Source organism: Tamandua tetradactyla, chromosome 8, assembly GCF_023851605.1.
Source record: "Tamandua tetradactyla isolate mTamTet1 chromosome 8, mTamTet1.pri, whole genome shotgun sequence".
Classification (NCBI taxonomy): domain Eukaryota; kingdom Metazoa; phylum Chordata; class Mammalia; order Pilosa; family Myrmecophagidae; genus Tamandua; species Tamandua tetradactyla.
Window position 1 is genome coordinate 121,816,934 of NC_135334.1, and position 23,905 is coordinate 121,840,838.

General features: G+C 57.2%; 1 protein-coding gene across 1 annotated transcript in view; it reads left to right on the forward strand.

Moving 5' to 3' along the window:
* Window positions 1-3,258: 3,258 nt before the first annotated feature.
* PRDM11 (PR/SET domain 11) overlaps window positions 3,259-23,905 on the forward strand; it is a 77,468-nt gene continuing 56,821 nt past the window's right edge. The window contains exon 1 of the mRNA XM_077114487.1: window positions 3,259-3,307. The gene's annotated coding sequence lies outside the window, so the exon portion shown is untranslated. The remainder of the gene's footprint in view (window positions 3,308-23,905) is intronic.

The following is a 23,905-nucleotide window of genomic DNA, read 5'->3' on the forward strand; positions in this document are numbered from 1 at the left end:
AGTTCCTGGCTTTGAATTATAAAACTCTGGCCAGCCCCTTTTGTGTGACAGTCTCTAGGGAGAAATGAGAGAAAGGTTCCATCAACCATTAGGCTAAAAAGCTGTATTACGGAGTTACGGAAAAGGTCAATGAGTCAGAAATGTCCAAGAATGGAAAACACTGAGAACAGAGTCAGGCAGACCTGGGCTTGAATGTCACCAGTTATCTGTGCAATCTCGGCCAAGTTTCTTAACCTCTCTGCGCATGGCTTCCTCTTCTTTAAAAACGGTCATGAAGAAAAGAAAAAAGAAAAAGAAAAAACTGGTGATAGTGATATCTGCTTAGGACGACTGAGAGTCAGATGGTGACACCCCAAAGATGTGTGCCCTGTGCTCCTTCCACTTCAAGCCCCGTCCCCTCCTCCAGCCTCCACTGTCTGGGGTCAGGCCTGGAGGAGGAGCTGAGTCAAGCCCAACCAGTTCTCAAAGATTTTGAGTGGGACCCCCCCACTTCTGGGTTTCAGACCAGCTCAGCCCACAGAGGGAGTGGTGTGGCACAGTTGCACAACAACAGAGACGGTTTGTCTGTGGTGACCACCCTGGGCCACTTTTTGCCCACAATGACCCAGGACACCTGAGACAAGCCCTGTCTTTCCTTCTGAGAGGGTTCCAGCAACTCCCCGGTCCTTGCTCCAGACTCTTCCCTTTGCCTTGGTCTTGACCCTGTGACCCCAGAGGCAGGTTACTGAGAGCAGAAGGTAGGACCTCTGAGACCTGACTCCTCACGTCATGTTGGGAGAAGGTGGAGCCCAGGCAGGGGGCATCCCGTGCCCAGGTCCCTGGGCATGGATGCGCTGCAGAAGACCTCAGACCCAGGTCTCGGGGTGCACAGCATCTCCCACAAGCACTAACTGTAAAGCCTGACTCCCCACCCTGCTCCAAGGAGGCAGCTGCTCCTGGCAGAGGAAGCCAGACAGGCCAAAAGGATGGGGAGATTTAAATAGAAAACCAGCCCCACAAGAATTCCCTCCTCGCCTCGCTCACAGCTCGCTCTCTCACCGACCTTTTTGGAGGCCGCGATCACACCCTCTCTTTCTGGTTCTCTTTCTGGTTTCCCCTCTGGTCTCTCGCCCCGCACCCTCTCCCCTGCATGCAGCAGGACACATGTCAAACACACCGGGGACTTCGACACGTCCAGGTCTCTGCTCGCGCTGTGTTGTTCGTGTCCCTGAAATGCCATCCTACACTGGTGGAAATTCTGTCCCCCCCCCCAAGGCGTTCCTTCTCTCAAGGCCCCCCTTCTGACATCATTTCCTCGGTGACACCTTCTCCTCAAAGGGAGCAAATGGCTCCTTCCTCAGTGCCCTCTTCCCAGCTGCAGTATTTGGCCTCCAGTGTAAAGCTTAGCACGGTGTGTGCTCACTGCGGAATTAACTGGTCAGCTGCGCGTGCTTCCACCACCCGGTCAGACCAAGACCTCCGTGAAGTGACCCACGCTGAGCTCACCCTAGCCCTCCAGTACCCGGCCTCTGCCTGACGCCGAGCAGCCACTCAGCAAACCTTCAGGGCTGCACTGAACGGCACACGTGAAAGAGGCGTTAACTGCTTAACTGTCTTCAGAGCATCTACTGGAGCAGCAGTGCTGGGCCCTCACACGATGCCCCTCACCCACTGAGCCCCCACTTTGCAGATGAGGAAACTGAAGCACAGAGAGGTGAAGTCACTTACTCAAGACCACGCAGCAAGTATTAGATGTGGGACTCCAAGAAGCTGTGTTATGAGGCAGCGAAGTCAAGGGAAACAGATAGCGCGGTACATACCCCACCCCTTTCCCCGCGCGGGTCCACCAACCCTGCACCCCGACTAAATGATACGGGGTCTGACCACCGACGGGTGGGGCCCACGCGTCCAGCCTGCGGCAGAGCCACGCCCACCCGGCTGGAGGCCCCGGGGCTCCCCTCCAGGGCTCCAGCGACACTCAGGGGCTTGGAGGAATGGCCCGCCCTTCGCGGGGAGGCGCCCCGCCCAGACACCTCTCTGGGACCCAATCCTTCCGGCCACCTCTGAGGGGGTTACGACCCCCGTTTTAGAGGAACACAGCCGCCCTCGGTAGTAGACCTTACATTTGGGCCGGTCGTCTTGCCGGCAACGCCAGGAAAAGAAATGTTTGGGGGACGGGCGTCCTGGCTACGCGCCTCGCGGTGTCCCCGGCCCTCCCCAGAGGCTCGCGGCCCCTGCCCGGCCCGCGGGTGCTCCAGGCGCCCAGCGCAGGCTTTCGGGCTTTCACACGCTTTGTCTCTACGAAAATTCCTCGGGTCTTTCTCCCGCCGCGCTCTGTAACTCCGCGAGGTTGAATCCCATTTCACAGCCCGAGAAACCGAGGAATCCCGCACGCGAGCGTGGCTTAAACCCTTTTTCCAAACCAGTCAGGGACATTCCGGGTCTCAGAATTTCAACCTCGATAACAAGATTCGATTTGAAGAACACGTACGGATTGTAACTTTAAAACCGCACAGCCATACAAATAGTTAATTTTTTTTTTCCAAGCGAGCCCTAAAACCCTTACCCTCAGCCATCGCAGGGCTAAAAACTTTGTTGTCAAACTACGGGCACTCAAAGGGTTAAGCGGGATCGGGGCCTGCGGCATTCGGCAGAGCCCCGAAAGGGTTAAAAATATAGACGCCCTTATTCCCTCGAGTATTTGGATCAAAACGGGCAGCCGCGGGATCGGGCGAGCCAGGGAGCCCCCGCCCCCGCAATGGCTTGCTAAAATTTTTGAACTTTTAATACCGTCCAAAAAAGAAAAAAAAAATCCGAAGTGTCCCAGTTCGAAAGTTCTTTTAACCTTTTCTTTTTTAATTTATTATTTATTTTTTTTCCTCGCTTTCTCCCCGGGCTGGTTATAAAGCTCGCCCTCTCCTTTTTGGGTTCTAGGAGCTCGGCTCCCCACGGTGGGCAGGGCGCAGGGCGGGGGCCGAGGGGCCCGGGGAGTTCTCTCCGGGGCCGGGTTGGGACGCGGCTGGTGAGTCCCGGCTCCGGCCCCTGAATTGGGGGGTCCGCGTCTGCCCCAAACGCCGCTTTCTTCCGTTTTCCATGTCATTTCCTGTACTAATAAGATGGTGGTCAAAGCAGGGGAGGAGAGCAGCAGCGAGTCGCCGCCGCGCCGAGGCTGGCGCTGAAACTTTGCCTCGCCGGGGACCAGCGCGCCCGCAGCGCCGGCGCTCCCGCCGCGGGGGCCGCCCGCCGAGGCCGCGCCGCCTCCCCCGAGCCGCCCGCCGGGCCGCCCGCGCCGCCCGGGCCCCGCGGCCGCCGCAGCATTCCCGGGAAGGTGAGTCAGCCCCGGTAGCCAATGTGGCCATTGAAAATGGCTTCGGAAAGCGCTCGGCAGTTTGCCAGCGAGCGCGGGGGCGGCCGGTGCAGGGGCGGGGAGCGGCGGCGGGGGCCGCGGGGGCCGGGGGCCGGCGCGGGGGGCGCCGGGGGGGCGCGGGCGGCCGCGGGGTGGGGGCGGGGGGCGGCTCGCCCCGGGCCCGCGCTGGGTTAACCCTCGGCAGGTAGCCGCCGCCGCCGCCGCCGCCGCTTCTGCGGGGCTCGGGTCCGCCCCTCCGCCGCCTTCCTCCCCGCCGGCGCCTCGCCGCTCGCCTTGTTACAATGTGGCCTTTTCTCTGCGCCGGCGTCCCGCGCGCTGACGGACGTGGCGGCCGACCAATGGGAGCGGCGGCGCGGGCCGAGCGTTCGGAATGGGAACGCGGCGACTCGGCCCGGGGCGGGGCGCGGGCGGCCGGAGGGCTCGCGGCGGCCGCCGGCCTAGTTCGCCCGGGAGGTTTGGGCTCGGCGCCGGGGGTCGACGTCGCGGGGGAGCTCGGGGTCGGAGAGGGTCTGGGCGTCCCGACTGGGCCTCCCCGGCCGCTGTCGACGATCTCCCGCCGAACGCGGCGGAACTGGAGGGCGTTTCTTGAATATGTTTTAAGTCTTAGTTGGGGTGTGCACTCTTCGGGGAACCTCTCCAGACTGCAGCTTCCGTCCCGGTGCCAGTCCCCAAGCTGCTGTCAGACGTAGAAACTGCAGAAACTTAGCCGCCCCGTGACCTTACTCCTGTCAAGGCCAGCACGCCCTCGGCAAGTTGCGGCAAGGTCAAGTCCAGCGTCTTGGGCGGTGGGGGCTGCCGGGTGAAAAGTTGCTTGTGTCTTGAGCCCGGCTGGGAAATGGGGACTTTGACCCCCGGGTGGGCCGAGATTTAGGGAGAAAAATGTTAACGCTTCCTTCTTTATTAGGCATTTGCTTCATGTGAAGGCAGCCTGTGGTCTATAATTTAGAGTGGCTGAAAGGAAACACCCAGTTCTTTGTGCAAGGGGACAGGAGGCAGTACTAAGAGATTGCTCTTGATGCCTGGAAAGCTTGTAAACTTTTTTTTTTTGTCTCTGCCGGGGTGAAAGAATTTTCCATGGAGCGTGATGCCTGTGACACCAAGAGTGCTTGCTTGTGCCCATGTTTCCCTTGAGATGGAGGAAGGTGGGGACTTTCCACAGAGGCTGTGGTTGGGGCTGTGGGGGTCCATCAGCCAGAAATCACACACTGGGGTCCCCTTCCGTGGGGAGCCAGGTGGGGTCTTTGGCCACCAACTCCCTGGGGGTGAAACCTTCCCTTCTGGCAGTCCCAGGACCGTGGCATTAGCATGGTGGAAGGGGCTTCTCCTTATGGGGAGCTGCAACTATGCTGGAATCCCGTTTCCTTCTCCTGATAGCTGTGACTTTGGACGCTGCCTTTGACCTCTGTGAACCTTGTTTCTGCATCCCTAAAATGGGGATGGCAGAGCCTGTCCAGCTTTGCAAGATTAAACAAGATAGTAGAGATAAAGTGCTTACCCAGGGCCTGACCCGTGGTTTCAGAAGTGAGTTCTTTCCTTGGAATTACTGTGGAACATGCCGTCCTGGGAATATCAGGCCCCGTCCAGGTCCACCCAGCCCCACACTGACAGAGCTCCCAAGGAGCAGCTGGTAGCTGTGTCTGGTTCCCTTCCCTGACAAATTCTCAAAGGCGAGGTCCTCCCCTGACATGTCCCAGGGGCCTTGATCAGCCATCAACCCTGCTCTTATGTGCTATTTTTGACCTGAGTCAAAATTCTGTCCTCTAGCTCCCTTTGGAGCAAGGAGCTTCATAGTTTGTTCTTGGTGTTCCGCCTTCTGATCGTTTTAGGCTGCCCTCTCTGGGATTTACATGGGGTTTCCTTGGATCTTGGTTATCGCACGGAGCTGTTTGTCCGGCTGCCTCCCTGGCGTGGCTGTCTCTTAATCATGACAAATGGGCAGGGGCCACACTGTCCTGTAATCGCCCTCCCTAAGCCATTTCCTCATCCAGGGCCCTGGTCTTAGCCAAGGGCACCATCGTCCCATCAGCCCTTAAGGCAGAAGCTGTGGCGTGTCCATCCTCCTCTCCCTAGTCAGCCCCATCATCCGTGGGTCCAGAGAACTTGGTCGTCTAAGTTGGATCTGCCCACTTTTCTCCATCCCCTCCTCCTCAACATCTCAGTCAAGTTACTGCTGGCTCTCCCCAGACAATGGCAAGAGCCTCCTAACTGCCCATTGCTGCCTCTCCTTCCACTCAGGTCTCAGCATCGCAGTCAGAATGAGGTGTTCGAAATATGATCACATCAGGCCTCCCATTTCCTGCGGAAAATACTGAAAGTCTCCCTAGTGCTTCTAGGATGAAGAACCAAGTTGTTACACGACCTAAAAGCCCCTGGTGTGATCTGGCCCTGCACATTCCTTAACCTCATCTCTGACCACCCTCGTCCAGCTGTCTCTTCCTCCATGCCCTGTTCTCTCCTGTACATGCTCGTGGCACATCCTGGAATACTGGCATATTGAAACAGTTGCCATCTAATGAATAGTCAAGGTTAGTGAATGGTAAGATAGTGTCACCCCCAAATGTTTCCAATTCTTCCCCCTTCTAGGCACATGGTAGGATTAAACTTTGAGGACCCCCTGTGCTTGGGCAGGGCTATATGACTGGCCCGTGAGTTGTGACCTACAGAGTGATGTGTCACTTCTGGGCCAAAGCATTTAATTACTGGTGTGATTTCCTCTGGAGTGCCCGTTTCCTCTAGCATGGCGACTGGCAGGAGGTGTGATGGTGGCTGCTTCTGCTAGCTTGGGTCGCTGAGTCACAGCATGAGTGGACCTCCCTGGACAAGCCATGAGGGCCATGCAGCATGAACGATAACTAAGCCTTTGTTGTTTGAAACCACTGAGATGCTGGTGGTGTTACTGCAGCATGTCCCAGCCTGACCTGACTGATACGGGGGTGAAGGAGTGTGGCAGGCAGAGACACAAGTCGTGTGCACCTAGTGAATGAACAGACAGAAGGGTCGTGACATGGGAAGTCTCATTCTCACGTAGCAGCCTCAGTGACATGCCCGAAAACCCCTCAGGGACTCCATCACTGATGAGAAACTCAGAAATCCCTACACCGCCCTCCAGACCCTGTGGGGACATCCTCTTTGTCCTTCCATTTGTCATGTTCCACCTGACACGGTGCCCTCCTCATGTTGTTCCCTCTGCCCTGATAGGACACTTCACTTTCTCTCCTGATTGCTGCCTCATCCTTCACCTTTCAGCCTCACTTTCAGGTCTTCAGCGTAGCCTTGTCTGCCCTCTTCAGTTCGGTTGGACTCTTCTACTAGAACATAAACTCTGCAAGGCGGGGGTTGGGTTGAGCATGCCATGTGTTCCCAAGGCCCAGCACATGGGAGCTGTTCAGTAAACACCTGCTGATGAGTCCTTGAGCATTCATTGTGGGCTCCCCATGCACGAAGGGTGAATGACGGGATTTACAAGCACTGCTTCCCTGTGCTGTGGGCACTGTGGTTTCAGCTGATAGAAGCTGTTGGGCATGGCAGACAAAATGATGGGTGTAGAGGTTACACGTAATGAGCTCCCCATTAATACAGGTATCTACAACAGGAAGAGGAAGACCACGTTTCAGGTATGTATAAGAGGAAATTCCAGGATGGGGAAGAGGGAGAGAATTAACAAAACTTTATGGTCTCTTCTGCCCTAGTGTCTTAGTTTGCCAGGGCTGCTGTGACAAATACCACATAGTGGGCTGGCGTAAGCAACAGGGAGTTAGTGTCTCATGGCTTTGGAGGCCAGAAGGACAACTCAAAGTACTGGCAGGACTGGCGTTCTCTTGGAGTCAGCAGCGTTCCGGCCATCCTCCCTCGTGTGACCATCTCTTTCTCCTTGTATCAGCTCTGGTTTTTCCACTGACTTCTGGCTCCTTCTTTTCCTGCTTAGTCTGTGTCTGTGTCTGGATTTTCTCTCCTTAAAAGGCCTCCAGACTTATGGATTAAGACCCACCCTGCATCAAGTTGGACTCATCATTTTTGAAGATCCCATCCACAAATGGGTACATATGCTAACTGAAATACCATCTCCAGAGGTCCTGTTTGCAGATGGGTTCACCCCACAGGACCAGGGGTTAGGACTTGACTTCTGTAGGTGTCCTGACTCAACCTCCAGCATCCAGAAGACGTATGGTTCAGCAAGGGGCCCACAACACAGGAGACCCAGGGGATGAGATGATGACGGTGCCGACAGCTAATGTTTCTTGAGGGCTTAGGGTGTGCCAGGTAGGGCTCGGGGCACATCGCTTACCCTGTGCTGAAAGTAGCTCCACAGGTAACATCCCGGTTCACATGCAAACTGAGGATGCAAGAGGTGAGGTTAGGGGCCCATATTACACAGCGGCCCAGGTGAGAGGCCCAGAATTGAAAGGCAGGCAGTCTGATGCCCTCCTGGGATGAGGCAGAGAAGCCCAAATTCTTTAGAATCATCCCCTGAGGTTCCTCAAGCCCTCGTGGGAGAATAAGCATGCAGTGGGTCACACCCACGTGCACTCCTGGCTTAGAGGCTCTGTGGGTGTGACCCTGGGGCAGGCCCGAAACTTCGGCTGCTTCCCCACTTGCTGCTGGGGTCCAGCCCTTCCAAGCCCCAGAACCCCACGGGTCTCTGAGTGGGGCCTGGGAGGGACTTTCCTGCAGCTGGCCCGGGAGCTACGCCGCAAGCTGTGTGGAAAGGAAGAACAGAAAAATCAATAAAGAAGAAGAAAATGTGCTGTTATTTTTAAGAGCCTGTTTCCTATTGCCCATATGTATTGAAAGGGCCCATGCTCACGTGGTGTCACCCCTAACTCCAGTCTGGGTGATGTCCTGGTGCTAAGAGGAGGGGCCTGGGCGGGGGTCTTTCGTTCACACTTCCAGCCAGATATACTGAGCTTGGGGGCTGCAGTGTCCAGAACTGACGGAGCAGCGTGGGAGGTGGGCGGTTGACCAGACAGCTGCAGCTCATAGCAGGAGGGGCCGATGGAGACTCTAAGTCAGGGAAAGCTTCCCGAGGAGGAGGCCTTCACGCCAGCGAAGGGAGGAGAGCCATTCCCTACATGGGCACATGCAGGGGCTTGGGCAGTTTTGAGTGGTTCACATGGCTGAAGGGTGTGTGCAAGGCGCAGGTGGAGGGAGAGGAGGCTGGCAGGAGAATGCCAGTAACAATGCTGTTGTAATAATAGTGAGGATAAGATGACACCTGCCCTCTCAAAGGAGAGGTTGTCCGGCCACTGCTTGAATACCTACAGTGGTGGGGAGCTCACCCCTTCATGAGGGGATAGACCCCAAGTGATGTGGATGGGCAGTTTGGGGTGGAGTGGGGGGTAGTGACCAGTGGGCTCCTTCTCCCAGGCTTGTGGCATTGTGGGGGGAGAGTGGCACCAGCAGGAAGAAGGACCAGCTCTTGACTCGGTACCGAGCTGGGCTGGTGTGGACGTCACTGAGCAAGTCAATATGGAAGCGTCCCCACCATGTCAGCTTTCCCGGCGTGGCTTCCCCCACCGCCTCACACTTACCCTGAGCGGAGGGGAAGAGGGCCAGCCAAAAAGGATCCTGCTGCCCGACGTCCAGGGGATGGAGATGTGGGCTCAGGAGGCTCCACGGTGGCCGAGGGGCTTAGAGGGCAGCCCTCAGGATCCTCGGCCCCAGTGGGGAGCCAGCCTCCTGCGGGGGCCACTGACTGGGATCCCGCAGGAATGGACCCGGCTTTGTCCTGTCCCGAGGTGCAGAGGCTGATTCCTGACCTCACAGCCAAGCCCTCTCTGCCCAGCCCGAAACAGGGTGGCATTTTCTCTTGAGGGAGTGGGGCGGGCACCCCCCTCAGACTAGATGTGGTCCAGAGGTAAAGCCAGACCAGCCAGAGGGGTGGGCGTTTGGGGAGGGGTGAAGAGGGTGGGAGGCTTGAGGTGTCCTGGGGTGGGAGGCAGGGAGGGCAGGGGAAGGGAGGAGGCCATGGGGGAGGATGTCTTCAAAGGAAATCAGCAAGCTCAGCAGTGAGGGGAGACATTGACTGGGTCTTGGGGGGGAGGGTGAGCAAGGAGTAAGTCTCCAGGGCAGGGCTGCAGGCTGGGAGGCTGGAGCCTTTTATAAACATCCAGGACAGTCAAATCTGCAGGAGGCTTAGAGCTGCCTCTGGCCCTGCCTGAAGCTGCAGGCTCTGTTCGTCTTTCCCAGCGGCCCATGATGCTGTTTGCAGAGGAGAAGATAGCCTTAGTTTACAGGAGAAATTGAGGCCCAGAGAGGTGAAGTGACTTGCCCAAGGTCACATAGCTAGTGAACGGCTGAGCCAGGATTTGAACCCGGGTCTGTCTGATCCCGGAGTCTGAGGTCTTCACCTGCACGTGGGACCGCCTCGCTGTTACCTCAGTGGTTCGCTTCGGGAGGTGCTGTGGGCAGCTGGCGCTGGGAGGGAGGTCGGCCTGGACCACCTGAAGGTTCCGAGTTCCTGCCCCTGGGACACCGGGCGGTGTAGAGCAGTGCAAGATGCAGGCAGACCTGCCATCACCGGCGGACCACCCTCTCTGTGCCTCCCTGTGCCGCCCAAGAAACTGGGAGGCCCAGCGCAGGTGCCTGCGGTGTGTGGGTGCTGTGCCCCTCTGCGCGATCCTTCGGACGGTGGTGTTTGCAGAGCACCCCGTGGGCGCTGCCGTCCAGCGTGAGCAGCTGGTGTGCGGCTGGGCCTGGGGCTGCCCTGGAGGCAGGAGCACAGCGCCCGCGGTCCCTAGGCCCCGCCCGTCTCTCCGCCAGCGCGCATGGCTGGCTTAGGTACAGAAATTGTGAGTAAGCATTGAGCAACTTGAACTGCAACTTGACATCCTATGTCTTTTTTTTTTTAATTGGATTTTACAAAAGTATCAGTCAGCAACAGATGGGGTGGCTGGGCAGGGAAGGCGCTTGCTACAAATCGTTTGAGCAACTCTGGCATAGATCCTAAGTGGGAGCGGAGGTAGGAGATGCCCTCCTTGCTCAAGGGTAAACCATGCAGGGCAGGTGGGGGCCAGGTGGGGAGGGAGACCTCAGGGAGAAGTTTACCAGGTGGAAGAAGAGGGCAGGGCCTTTAGCCACTGGGAACAGTATGTGCAAAAGCTGGCAGCGTGTGAGGAGCTGGGGAGTGAGGGAATGGCGGGTGGTCGTGGGTGGTTGGAGAAGAGGTGGTGGAGGCAGCACTGAGAGGCTGCTAGAGCCGCATTGCCAGGGCACTGTCCTATAGGCACTGGGGAACCATTGATGGTTCTCAGTCAGGGAACACGTGGTGTTTGTTTTGTTTTTTTTGTATGCTGTATGACAGGGGTCACATTTTATTCTTTTTCCATGTGAATACCCCATTATTGCAGAAGCGTTTGTTGAATATTTTTGCTTGTTTGCGGGAATCTACCACAGAACTACCTTTGCACTCCCCCCAAAGATGTGGTTTTATATCCTAGAAAGATCACTGCAATAGCAGTGGTTATGCGATGGGAGATGAGATCACAGCTGATAGGTGCTTGGAAGGACAGAAGGTGCCATCCAGGTATATGTCTCCTCTTGGTTCAGACTGTTCAGGAAGGCTGTGTCTTGCTGCACGGTGGGTAAGTTGCTGGGGAGCAGGTCTCTTCTTGCCCCCTTCGGAGCTGGCCAGCTCCACTGGTGCCTGCTGCCATGTGTCCCTCCTGGCTAGACAGGCAGGCAGGCCTTGGGGGCTGATGGCTTGGCCTTCCCAGGCTGTCCTGGGCATTGGGTTGGCACCTGGCGGGGCTGGCTGGCCAGGGCGGAACCCTCTCGTCCCCCCATCCAGCTGCCTTGCCGCGGGGTCCCGGGCAGGTGAGCTGTCAATGCAGGTGGGGGTCACCTTTCAGGAGTCCAGAGCCTTGTTCAGAAAGTGTGGGCAGGAGGAGGGAGGGTTGAGGTCGAGGCTGAGGGGGGGCTGGCCAGGCACTGGGGGCCTGGTCTGTGATGGCGTGGGGTCCCTACGGGAGGGGAGCAGTGGCCAGCGGCCTGAAGTTGCTTCCCACAGGTACCCTCTGATGGGCCAGGGCTCAGAGCTGTGTTAGAGGTCGGCACCACAGGGAGCAGCTAGTGCCCACCCCTGGGCTGGCCCAAGTGACAGCGCAGTACCCGGGAACCATGGCCACGGCCTCGGTTCCGCCGCAGCCTCCTGCTCTAGAGCTGCTGGGAGCAGGCCAAGGTTCTCCGGGCCTGCATGTAGCCACAAGCCCAGGGAGAGCGCGGGCCTGCTGGGGAGGGAGCTGTGGGAAATCTCTCCCAGCCAGCCCCGCCTCCCTCTCCTCCTCCCCCTTGTTGGGGGCCCCTGCTCAGGGTGGCTCAGCCTCCTGCTCCCTCCCTGCTGCTCCCCAAGTGCTGGTGCCGCCTGGCTGCTGTCCATAGGATGTGGCTGGGCAGGTTGGAGGCATCGAGGTGCCATGGTTTTGACCGTGACCGTGGCCCTGCTTGGAGACTGGGTCTCTCTGCCCGGAGACCCACCTCAAGCTGGGCCCCTTACCTGCCATAGGCCAAGGGGCTCCCCAGGGTGGGGTAGGGAAAGCTCTGTGGCAGCCGAATGACATCAGGCTCCTCCTGCTGCCCCCGCCCTCTCCTGGAGTCAGCACCTTCCGTGGCAGCGTGAGGAGGGGCCTCCCTGCTCCTCGCTGGCTCCTGTGCCCTGCTCCTCGCTGGCTCCGGTGCCCTGGTCCCTTCCCAGCCTCCCAGGGCAAGGCCCCCAAGGCTGTGTCTGGGGTCCAGGGCACAGTCCAGCTCCCTAGATCACCGCCCTCTGTCTCAGCTTTGCTCTTCTTCTCCTTGATTCCCCTTCCGAGTTCTGCCACCAGCCCCTGACCCAGTTCCCTGGACCGCTGGGCAAGCCAGGTTCGCAGGGTCACTGCCCCCAGTTTCAGATGGCCATGGGCTCCCCGCCCTCCTGAGCCCAGGAAAGCCTCTACCGCCCTACTGAACCCACTCCTGTCTCCTGGGCCCTTCTCACGGCCTCAGGAATCCCTGTCGCCTGCGGCTCTCTGGTCTCTGCTGGGGCCAGCCACGGCCGCTGGACCCGCCGCCAGCCCCTCTGCTCTCGGAGCTCATTGTTGCCACCTCCTTTCCTCTTCCCTCACCGACAGCATGGTGGGGCCCCCTGTTTCGTGGGACTCATTCCAGTTCCCGAGGAGGCTGCGTGGACATTCTCTCCTTGTCTGCACAGCAAGCTTGGGAGGTGGATACTCTTAGCCCATTTTGCCGCGGAGGTTGTTGAGACTCCAGGGGCTGCGGTGTCTGTCGGGGCCTTGCAGGGGCCGGTGGCGGAGCTGGGACTCAGACCCGCGGGGCCCGGCCGGCCCCTGTGTGTGACCTTGAAGGCCATGGTTCCATTGACCTTTGCGCCTGTATTGTCAGGACCCGTTTGAGGCGAGGGCCAGGAGTCTGGCTGGGCTCAGGGTGCGTCTGGGGCCAGGCTGGGGTGCAGCTTGTTTGGGGGGGCAGGGCGGGAGCCTGTGCTCGGAGTCACAGTCGGCTGCAGGCTGTGGGCTGCCCCCCACCTCCTGCAACGGGCGGGTCGTGCTGCTGGGACAGCGGGGCTGGGGGCCGTTTTCCATGAGCCACCGGGGGTCCAGGACGCCGGCCTCACCCTGTGCTCTTGTCCTCGCATGCCCTTGATGTGTGTGGAGAAGGACTTGCTCCTTTTCCCTGATGAGGCACAAGCGGTGCAGGAGGTGCCTCTGATCCCCCCCCCCGCCCCCACGTGGATGCTGGCATGCCTCCAGGAGCCAGGAGCCCAGGGCAGCCCATGGTGTCTTTTTTCTTTTGTTTTACTAAGTTCTAATTACTTAGTGAATACATTTTTTTTGCTGTAAAAAAATCAAATACTACCTAAGAAACTAAAACCTTCCTTCACTTCTACCCATCCCAGATTCTTTGTGGGGATAACCACAGTTATTACGTTGTTGTATACCCCTCTGGATGTTTTTTGGTATATATTTATACACATGCATATAGAAATATGCACCATAATGTGTGGGGTGTTTGTTGCTTTTTTTTTTTTTTTTTTGAATACAAATAGTTTCATGTAGTTAGGTCATTCTGCAAATTGTTTTTCTCAGGTAACACCATATCCAGCCGCGGTCTTACATAGAGATCTACCAGAATTTTGTTGTTGTGGTTGTTACTGATACACGGTGGTTTCTGGAGAGGATCATCGTTTATTTAGCCGTTCCTCTACTGCTGGACTTTTAGGTTAATTCTGATTTTATTCTTGGGCCTCCTTGGGTATTACCAGAGTAGCTATTGCTGGCTTATGGGAGCCTGTTAAATTTTTCAGTTATTGTGCAATGTTTAAAATCCATCCACTGAGACTTTGCACAGAAGCAAATGGCTCCCCGTGGCTCCCCAGTATCCTGGTTCTGCTCTTTCAAGCCAGAAAGAAATCCTACCCCCCCCCACACCAACGCCCCACCCTGGCCCATACCAGCCCTTCTGAGAGCTGGAAACAGTGGCCGCAGTCTCTGGTGTCTTCTGCCCTTTATACTTAGGCCCGTCTGCCCAGTTTTGAGCGCCCCCTCCCCGCCGCCCGGTGGCTGCAGTTAGGGTGAGTGGCCCAAGTGTGCCCTGCAGTCTGGGTTTTCATCCTGTCTCAGCCCCTCTCCCGCTGGGTGTTCCTGGGCATGCGACCAACCTCTGCGTGCCTCAGTTTCACCTCTGTAAAATGGAGATAATAATAGCATCCACCTCATTAAGCTGCTGGAGGAGCTAGTGAGCTCATGCACGTGAGAGTGCAAAACGCTGTGCCAGGCACATAGTACACGCTGTGCCAGGCTCATAGTACATGCCCAAGAGTGAGCTCACCCGGGTCACTTCTCTGTGTTGGCCCCAGGCCCCACCTCCTGGGCGGAGGCTCTGGGCGCCTGCTGGGCTGCCGGAGATGGCTCTGGCTTTTTGATGGCTTCATCCCACTGTCCACAGACATCCCAGGGGAGGCTGTGGCCTGGGAGCGCAGCAGATCAGATTGGTGCCCGCCTTGGCCCTGCGGACACTGGACTGGGGCCTACGGGAGGGAAGGAGGTCAGCCTGACCCTCTCTCTGCGGTGGTGGCCAGGCGCCTGGTATGGAAACCCCACACCCTGGGCAGATTGACCGCCTCTCAATGGGGCCTGTTGTGGCGCGGATTGGATCTGCTTTGGCCCACAGGGTAGGCAGGAGAAGAAAGCAGCTGAGGGCCAACCTCTCCCCTGAGGGCCCTGGGGCGCCTCTGAGCCACACTGGCCGGCCCAGGTCTGAGTTTGCCTCTCAGCCACAGGGGCAAATCACTGGAGGGAGTTCTGTTTTCAGTGCCGGGAATGCCGGCCCCTTTGCCCTTGTCCTGCCTTCCTCACACCCTCTTTAAGGTTCCCCGTCACCTGTGCCACCAGCTAATCAGCGCCTCACAGCCACCGTTGAACAGGCGTCCACCGTGTCATCTCACACCGGTGGACACTGAGGCTCAGAGAAGTGAAGTGATTTCCCCAAAGCCACACAGCTGGCCCCTGGCAGGGTTGGACACAGTACCCAGGTCATCACCTTGTCCGACGCTTCTTCGTGAGGCTGCCAGGTGTGTGAGCCTTGGCGGGAGGTGCAGCTGGGCAGCCTACTTGGCCGCTCCCTCTCTGGCCGGTAGCATGTGTGGTTGCTGAGCAGGGAGGGCTGGGATTATTTCCTGAGAGGCGAGAAGTGCCCGCTGGCCCTGGGCCCAGCCCTTTCCTAGCACCAGTCACCGTCTGTCCCGGGAGCCCGGGCTGGTGGAGGTCAGAGCGAAGCTGCCCCACGGTGGCCTGTCCTCCCTGCGGGGGAGAGGAGGTGGCCTCCTGCAGCCTGAGGTGTGGGCAGGGGGTGGCCAGGAGAAAGCCAGCCTCAGAAAGGCTGGTGGCTGGTCTGAGCGGGCGTGCGGCAGAGGGGAAACGCGAGCCCAGCTTCTGGTCTTAAATGTAGGACCTCACTGGTCACACAAAGTTGCTGACCTGGGCTGGCTGTGCCTTACGAACATGATCTTGGACATCAGATGCTTCAGTCCTGCCTCGGCGACAGCCGTTCTTATTTATTTTGCATGCCCTATGTGCTGGATGCCAGTCTGAGTCTTTACCTCTAACATGTATCATTTAATTCTCAAAATAGCCCGATGAGGTAGATACCTAGTTATTGTCCATTTTACAGCAGGGGAAACTGAGGCACAGAGACGCTGGCTTCCCAAGGTCATGTCAGGGTGAAGGAGGGCTGTGAATCCCGACAGTCTCCTGCGCAATGGCCCCTCTGCAGCCGGGAGGGCATGAGGGTAGCACCGCAGCTTTTTCAGGTGTTCATGGCCCAGGGCCGTCCCCGGGGCAAGGGCTGGGCATCAGCGTGGGGAATGAATGACTGGAGGCGTGGAGTGAGCGGCTCAGCCCCTCTGGCCGTCAGCTGTCTTGTGGTAAAGAGGGCACCATCACTCCTTCTCCCGCGTCGGAGCTGTCCCCCGGGTGGGGCTGGGTCTGAGCTGCTGTGGCCACTGTGGGGAGGCGGGGCCCCTGAGCTCTCTGACCTGTGCCCTGGGGAGGTGCTGTCACCCTGGCACTCAGCTGCCCGCCCCGGGGGACAGAGGCCCATTTGCTCCACATGGCTGGCCTTGGTGTCCCCTGTGGCTGGAGGCCTCCTCGGGGCCTGCCCCTGAGGCAGGCACAATGACCGTGAGCCTGCCGGCCCCTCGCTTTCCTACTGCGCCCTCCCAGTCACAGCCTGCTGGGCTCTTCACACACGCACACGCACGTGCACAGGCACACACACACACATTTTTCATCAGTGTCATGAACCCGTCTTTAACCGTAGTTCAGAGAGGGGAGGTGGCCAGCCTAAGTCTCCCAACTGCTGAGCGGACTCCAGCCTGCTTGCCTGGCCTCCTGCCTTCTGGGGAAGTTCCAGTTGCTCCTATATCCCCTGTGGGTTCCAAAAGTGGGGGCAGATACCTGGGGCAGAGCCAGATCAGGGGGGCACCGCATGGTCTCAGCAAGGGGGGGTTGCCGCCCAGGGGAGACTCCCACCTCCGCTGCCCCTGCATGTACGTGTCCCACGTGCCCCCACCGCCTTGACTTGCTGTCTCTATAGAGATGGGGCAGCAGCATCTGCAGCAGGACTCGGGAGAGGCTGGTGGGGGCCCAGGCTCTGCCCTGTCCTGCTCTGTATGGCCCTTCCCCTCTCTGGGCCTTGGGGTACCCCTGTGAAGCGAGACTTGGGGATCCCTGATATCTACTGTTTGGCCCCTCATTTAAGGGGCTGACACGTTCTCAGCCTGTTTTACGACACTGGGTACTAGGGACCTTCCCCTCGGCAATTGGACAACTGGGCTTGGAGTTGAGGTCCCGAGACTGTGAAAAGCCCATGGCGGGGCCTGCCCCGCTGGGCCCCTGGGTCTGCTCACCTTACCCCACCCAGAGATCACGAGGCTTGGGAGACGGCACCTCGCGTTGTGGGAAAAGCACTGCTTTTGGTGTTGGCAAGATCTGGGTTTGAATCCTGGTTTTGCCCATTACCTTTGGTTACCCATATAACCTCGCTGAGCCTCAGTCTCCTCACCTGTAAAATAAGGGAGGTGAGACTTTCCTGCTGAGATTGAGGAGGGGGTGAAATGAGTTGACGTGTGTGACTCCCCAGCCCCTGCTTAGGATGTGCAGCCAACACCTGTTGTGTCTGTCGGGCGAGGCAGGGAGGGGGTCAGAGAAAGCTCCAGAAACCTCACCACCAGCCCTGGAGGCTGAGTCCAGAGATAGAAGACCCCAGAGACAGGGGCTCCTGACGGCCAGGCTGCCCCCTGCCAGCCCCCGGAGGCCACACTGAGCTGGCAGCGTGGGCCTTCTCTCCTTCCCGGGGCTGCTGGCTGCATAAATTACTCGGCAGCCTTTGGGCTAATTTTACCTTCTTGGTTTTCATGAATCATTTCCCATCCGGGGGCGTGTGAGAAAAGTAGAAACGGCTCTGCCAGCTGGATGCCTGTGCGGCAGTGAAACGCCCGCAGCGAGCCCTGCTTGATCTCCGTAGGAACCCTCCCCAGGACAGGTGACCTGTGGGCCCCAGAGTGGAGGGTCCCTGGGTGTTCAGGTTATCATGGTTTGGGGTATGTGAGCCACAGCAGGTCCTGGGCTAGAACTTGGGCCAACTAGAAAGGGATTTAGAATCAGCTGGCTTCCCCGTGGTGGTCATTAGCATCCGGTCTGACCTTCATGGCGGCACGTGGCAGCAGAGAGGCCCCCAGGCTGTGCTGGGTGCTTCTTTGTGCTTAGAAGAAACTCCAGTTCTAGGAGTTTGTCCAAGGGCTGTTTTTTCACCCCACGGAAGGCCAGAGCTAGCATTTTACAGGTGGGTAAACTGAGGTTCGGAAGGAAGAAAGGATGGCCAAGAGCGGTGACTCAGTGGAAGAGGTAAGGCTAGTAGCTAACTCTTACTGGCTCCTTACTGCTTTGCTCATAGCGATTCTATCTGACTAGAGTCATCCCCATTTTATGGCAGAGGAGCTGGAGCCACAGAAGGGGAAATAATTTCCCCAGATCCACAGCTGGCGGTAGAGCCCGGACTTGCGTCCAAGCAGTCTTGCGCCAGAACCCACTCTCCCAGCTTCCACACTGAGTCCTCTTGCCAGCGGGCCATGGGACTGACTTTGTTTCCGCTCTCCTCGGCCGTCCCATGCCCTCTGGGAGTGGGCTTGCAGGGCTGCTGACGTGGTGGTCCCAGAAGCTTCTGGAGCACACCCTCTCATTTCAGTCGTTCACTCATCAAGCGTGCATTGAGCCCCTCCTGGGTGCCAGGAGCTGTTCTGGGTGCTGGGGATTTTGGAGCAGCCAGGATGGAGAGACGCTGGGAGGACAGCAAGCTCCCAACGCAGTAACCCCTTCTCGCCCAAGGCTCTCCAGTGGCCGCATGCTGGGGTCTCAGCGGACAGTGTCTCCGTAGCGCCTTGGTCTCTGCCTCACTGGTGACAAACTGAAATGCCCCAGCCGAGGCGGGACCAGTCATGAATGACCCAGATGGCCTGGGGACCTGAACTGTGAGTGCCTGGCCCCTTGACCAGGGCCACCACCTACCTCTAGCAAACTTGCCGTGTGGGACCACCCAATAGGTGTTACCGGTGCTTCCAGTATTCCAGAAAAGCTGACTATCCCTGTTTGTACATGAAATTTCTGTTTCTTCAGAGTTGACAACTAAACTAAAAAGCAAAATGGTAAAAACAGTCCCGGTTTGCAACCGTGCTTCCTTTTCTCTGCCGCCTCTCTGCAGGCTGTCCCTGCTGGAGCAGGTTCTCATTCTCAGCAGCCCTCTCTCCCGGGAAGACTCCTCATTCCCTGCCATACAATATTGCCCCCACTCCTGGATTGCAAGTCATCTGTGACCTAAACACCCACCCCACTAGACTGGTACCTTGGAGTAGTGGAAGGAACACCTGCATGGGCTTTGGGTTGGGCGGATTCCAGGCAGCTGCTGTGCAGTCTTGCTCAAGTCACTTAACCTCTCTGAGCCTCCATTTCCAATCTGAGAAAGAAGGAAAGTAAAAGTGTTGTCACTGGGTTGTGGAAAGAACTAGATACTACCTGACAGAAACTCAAATCAAGCGAGATTATTAAAAAAAAAAAAAAAAAAGAGGAACTTTTGGGATCAGCAAAGTGAGCAGACCCAGAGGATCTTGAGAGTTTCAGGCATGGTTGGATCCAGGGGCTCACATGGCGTCGTGGGGACTTGGTCTGTCTCTTTTGCCCTGTCTTCTTTGGTGCTGGCTCCTTTCACAGGCAGGCTGTCGTCTGTGGTGGCGCAGCGGCTGGCTGCCAGCAGACCCATACCTGCAGCCTTGCCTTTCAGCAGTTCCTGCAGAGAACGGGCCTCTCTCTCTTCCCAGCACATTCCCCCGAAGCTCCAAAATTCCAGCCCAGCGATGGCTGGTCCCTATAATCTTCCCTGCACCAGTCACCACGGCCGGCAGATCCTGGCCCTGACTGATCAGTCCAAAGTCACACTCCTACCCCTGGAGCAGGCCGTTTGGGGAAGGGGGCTCCCCAGGGACACCGGGGCCTTGGTTCCAGAGGAGGGAATGGATGCTGGCAGGCACCCACAGACCTCTCCCGGCAGCAAGCCCTGGGAGGATGGGTGCCTTCCCCCGGGAGAGTGCCTGGCGCTGGTAGCCTACACACGTTGTGAGGGAATGGGTGGGTGTGTACAGCATTTGCACACCTGCCCCCCTCCCGCCGCTTCCAGGAGATGGGGAGGCAGGTCTTCTGTCCTTCCGAGGGTCACCTCCTGGTACAGTGGTACATGCCCACACGTGCCTGCAGGAGCCTTTGCAGTTTTGGGTTTGTCAGCTCAGCTGAAGCAGCCCTGGAACGCCTGTTCATTTCAGCTTTTGCAAGTTTGACAAACAGCAACTTTAATAATTAGTGATCACACTACTTCTCATTCGCAGCTATCATTCTCAGAAATTATCTCATTGTTTACTTCTTTGTTGCCTGTCCAGATAATTCATAATGCTTGTTCCTGTGTTGAAATAGAGCAAGAGGCAGCGCTTCAGTTTCATCAGATGCAGAGAGAGGGGATAAGCCACTCTGCAAGGGCAGAGTAACTGAGATAATACAAAACCGGAGCTGCCGGGCACAAAGTAGGCCCTCAAGGAAGGCCAGGTGCCCTGGACTCTTCCAGTAGGGTCTCGTATAGCCCACATGGATTTGTTCATGGAAAGACACTTAATAAATTCTTAAATGAAAATACTGCTAAATAAAAAATAAATAAAATAAACCAGTAATAAAATGTTAATAAAAATAAAATACATTCCTAATAAATGGTGACCCAAATGGTCTTATATAAATTTGACCATTGGTTATAAATTTATTCTTAATAAATGATCATATATATATATATTTGAGAGAGAGAGAGAGGGTCTCAATGGAGAATCCCAACCTCGTAGCCTCGATGCTGACAGTGGGTAAGATTTAAGGGCTCCCCAGGACAGTTTCTCACAGGACAGCAGACCGTGGGCCAGCAGTGTGTGAGCACCTATGACCGCACCCCTGAGTCCTGGGAGGCGACTCTGCACCAGGACGCAGGGCTCGGCACCCTGAACGAGCCAGTTCCCGGCCTCCAGAACGAGCATGTGTGCACAGCCTCGCCGCGGTGGCCTCGCCGTGGTGGCCTCGCCATGGTGGCCTCGCCCTGCTGTTTTACCTCCGTGACTAGCCGCAGAAGTGGCTCAGGGTCAGAGGATGGCAGAGCCTTACGGGCTCGGCAGACCCAGCAGGGATGTGCTGGGGTGTGCGGGGTTGCTTCTCCCATTGTGCACAGACTCACGTGCAAACGTGTACACACATGCACACTCACACACTCATGCCTCACTTGCCCAAAGAGGGCGGGACACTGAGTTCCCTGCTATGTGAGTTCTTTGTGCAGGCTTAGTGGTGCCATATACCATGGCTGCAGGCATCTTACCCGTTAGGCTAGCGCCTCTGGGGCTTGAATGCCCATGCACGTTCCTTGGAGGCCTCTTTATCTGGCAGGCGCTGAGCCTGCAGGCCTGAGGAGGGCCCAGGGCTCTGTATTCCCAGCCACCTCCCAGGCGGTGCTGATGCTGCTGGTCTGGAGACCACACCTTGGGGAGCAAGGATGAAAATGCCTTTTGAGGTTCCTTTTAATTTAGAGATTCTGGACAAGACTAAATGGAGAAGCAGTCAGTGAGAATGGAGCAGCGAGGGAGGAGGACGAAACCTGCAGGAGTCAGACAGGCTGGGGCTGGGGCTGGGGCTGGGGCTGGGGCTGGGGCTGGGGCTGGGGGCAGGCACCGGGCCCCCACTGGGCCTGCTGCCCCTGCAGCCCTTCCCCGCACAGGCCTCCCCCTCCCACCCACTTTGGGCCAGAGAATGGGACCCCTTTCCCTGTGGTGAAGGCACTAGAGAGCTGGTGTCGTTGCACCAGGCTCCTCCCTAAACAGGGGCTCTAGAGGTGGGCAGCTGGGCGTACCATCCTGGAGAGAGGCAAGGCGACCCGGGGCTTGGAAGGGGGGCTATAGGGCACAGACCGGGACAGTGGCTTCCTGTCCCACCTGCCTTCCGGCGTGGCCTTGAGCGGGCCACCTCCCAGTGTCCTCATCTAGGAAGGCAGGGCTTGGCCGAGGTGGCCGGGGAGCTCCAGGCTGGGGGGCTGTGGGAAGGGAGAGCACACTCCAGCGCCTTCGGGCCAGGTGGGCCCCGTTCCAATACCAGCCCTGCCATTTAAGGCCACAGGTGTGACTTTGAGCGGATGGCTTCAACTCTCTGCTTCCTCGTGAGGATCGTATGGTAAGGAGAGAACCAAATCAGAAGGCAGGTGGGTCACCAGCCGCTGCCGAGCAGCTGTGGACTGTCTGTGGAGAAGCCTGTCCCCACGCATGCCTCCTGTCCAGGCCTCGGTGATGACCTTCCCGCCCCTGCTTGGAAGGCCACACGCAGCCTCTCCAAGTCCCCTCTAGCCCCAGCCCCCGGACCCCGCATTACTGGCCTGGCCCTCCACGGGCACTCAGCCCCTCCTCCCCAAGCCTGATTTGGCCATGGACAGCCTGGGGCTTGGAATCCTGGAGCCAGTCGGCCTCCAGGAATTTGTTGAGACTTTAGGGTTGGAACAGCGGGTGGGTGGGGAGAGCCCACTCTGGCTACCTCGCCTGCAGCAGCAGATACTCCCACCCCCCACCTCCCGGCTGGCACATGCAGCCCTGCAGTGGGGACAGCCTGGGACTTGCTTGGCAAAGTATCAAACCTAATAGGTATTATTATACTAACTGATAGTTACAATAGTATAAACTTCCATGTACCTGCCACCCAGCCTCCACCATTAATAACTCCTAGGCACTACTAATATGTTTTTAAAATAGAAAAAGCAGGCACCTGGAACAAAATTCAGTGCACAGTAAGTCCCTCTCCTCCCCAAGCCCCCAGTCCCAGAAACAACAAATGTCACAGCCTAGAGCTCTCCTGTGCATTTATGAGCACATATAAATGTGTGTCCTTTTTCTTTTATTCAAATGGGGCATGTTTATTTTATACAACCCACATTTATAGAGCTTACTTGCTTTGTGCTGGCATTGTCTGATATACACTTAGAACTCATTTAATACTCATAATAGCCATACTGGGTAGGTGCAATGAATATCCTCAGAGAGGAGGGAACGAAGGCACAGAGAGGTTAAGAAACTTGCCCAGGGTCACACAGATAGGAACTGGTGCAGCCGGAAGTTGAACCCGGGCAGCCTGGTGCAGGAACCCACGCACAGCATCACCATTTCTGCAGCCTCTCAAATTATATGCGCTGTTCCTTCCCTTGACTTTGTTTTCACCACCAATAAAATAACCCCCTTCAATAAATATTTACTGCGTGCTTACGTTGCTCTAAGTACTGTTCTAGTTGCATGATATACAGCAGTGAACAAAACCGATAAACGTCTCTGCCTTCATGGGGTTAACATCCTGGTTGGGGAGATAAAGACAGCAAATAATGTAAGTGCTACCTGAGTTTGATGGTGACAGGTGCTCTGGAGAAAATAAAGCAAGGCAGGAGTGGTGGCAAAGGCTCGAGGTGCGAGTATGCACATCCGAGGCTGAGCACGGCCGCCGAGGGGGAGGACGTCGATGGGGTCTCAGGAGGTATTGGGGATAGGGTGTGTCCTATTGCACTCCCCTGAGGAGCTCTGGTGTTTACTCTGTGAAATGGGGCTCCCTGAAGGGTTTTAAGCAGAGCGGCATTTTGATCTGCCTTAGTCCTGACAGATTCACCCTGGCTGAGGGTTGGAGGATGGACCACGGGGCAGAAGGAAGCAGGGAGAGAGGCTGGCGGCCTGGACCAGGTGGCCATGGACAAAAAGGTTGAGTTTGCTTTTTTGCATCCTTCTTTGAAACAGCTGCCTGCTGTGTGGCTGTGCTGTGATTTATTTAACCAACCCCCAGATGGATGCTTTGGTTGTTTCCAGTCTTTTGCTATTCCAGACAGTGCTGCCATGAATACTCTCACACATATGTGTCAGAGAGATTCCTAGAAGTGAAATTGCAGCATCAAAGGTTATGTGCATTAAAAAAATGTTCCCAGTGCCAAATTGCTCTCCATACAGGTACCGATTGACACTCCTGCCAGCAGTGCATGAGAGAGCGTGCCCAGGTTATGGCTTCAGTGCATGTCTCTGGCTTGGGGGCAGCGGGGTGGCTGGAGGTGAAATGCGACAGCCTCACCTGGTTTGTCCCTCTGTAGGTCCCAACTCCATGGAGGCGGATGCTTTCGAGAGGCACAGCTGGTGCTCTGGCGGGGCGGGGCACCGCTGTGCGTGGCTTGCGGCTGCGTATAACAGACACGTTGTCCTAGAAGGGCTTGAACAGTAAAGAAACGTGATGAAAGTGCAGTGATAGGGTAGTTGTCAGGACCAGTTGATTCAGTGGCTCAAGTATGTCCCTCAGAGCCTTCCTCTCTGCTCTGCTGGACCAGCGTCCTCCTAAGGCTACTCGCCAAGGTCCTAACAGCTGCCACTGGCAACACTGCGTGCAGGAAATGGGAGTCTTTCCTCCCCTTTAACTGGGCCAAGACTGGTGCCCAGTC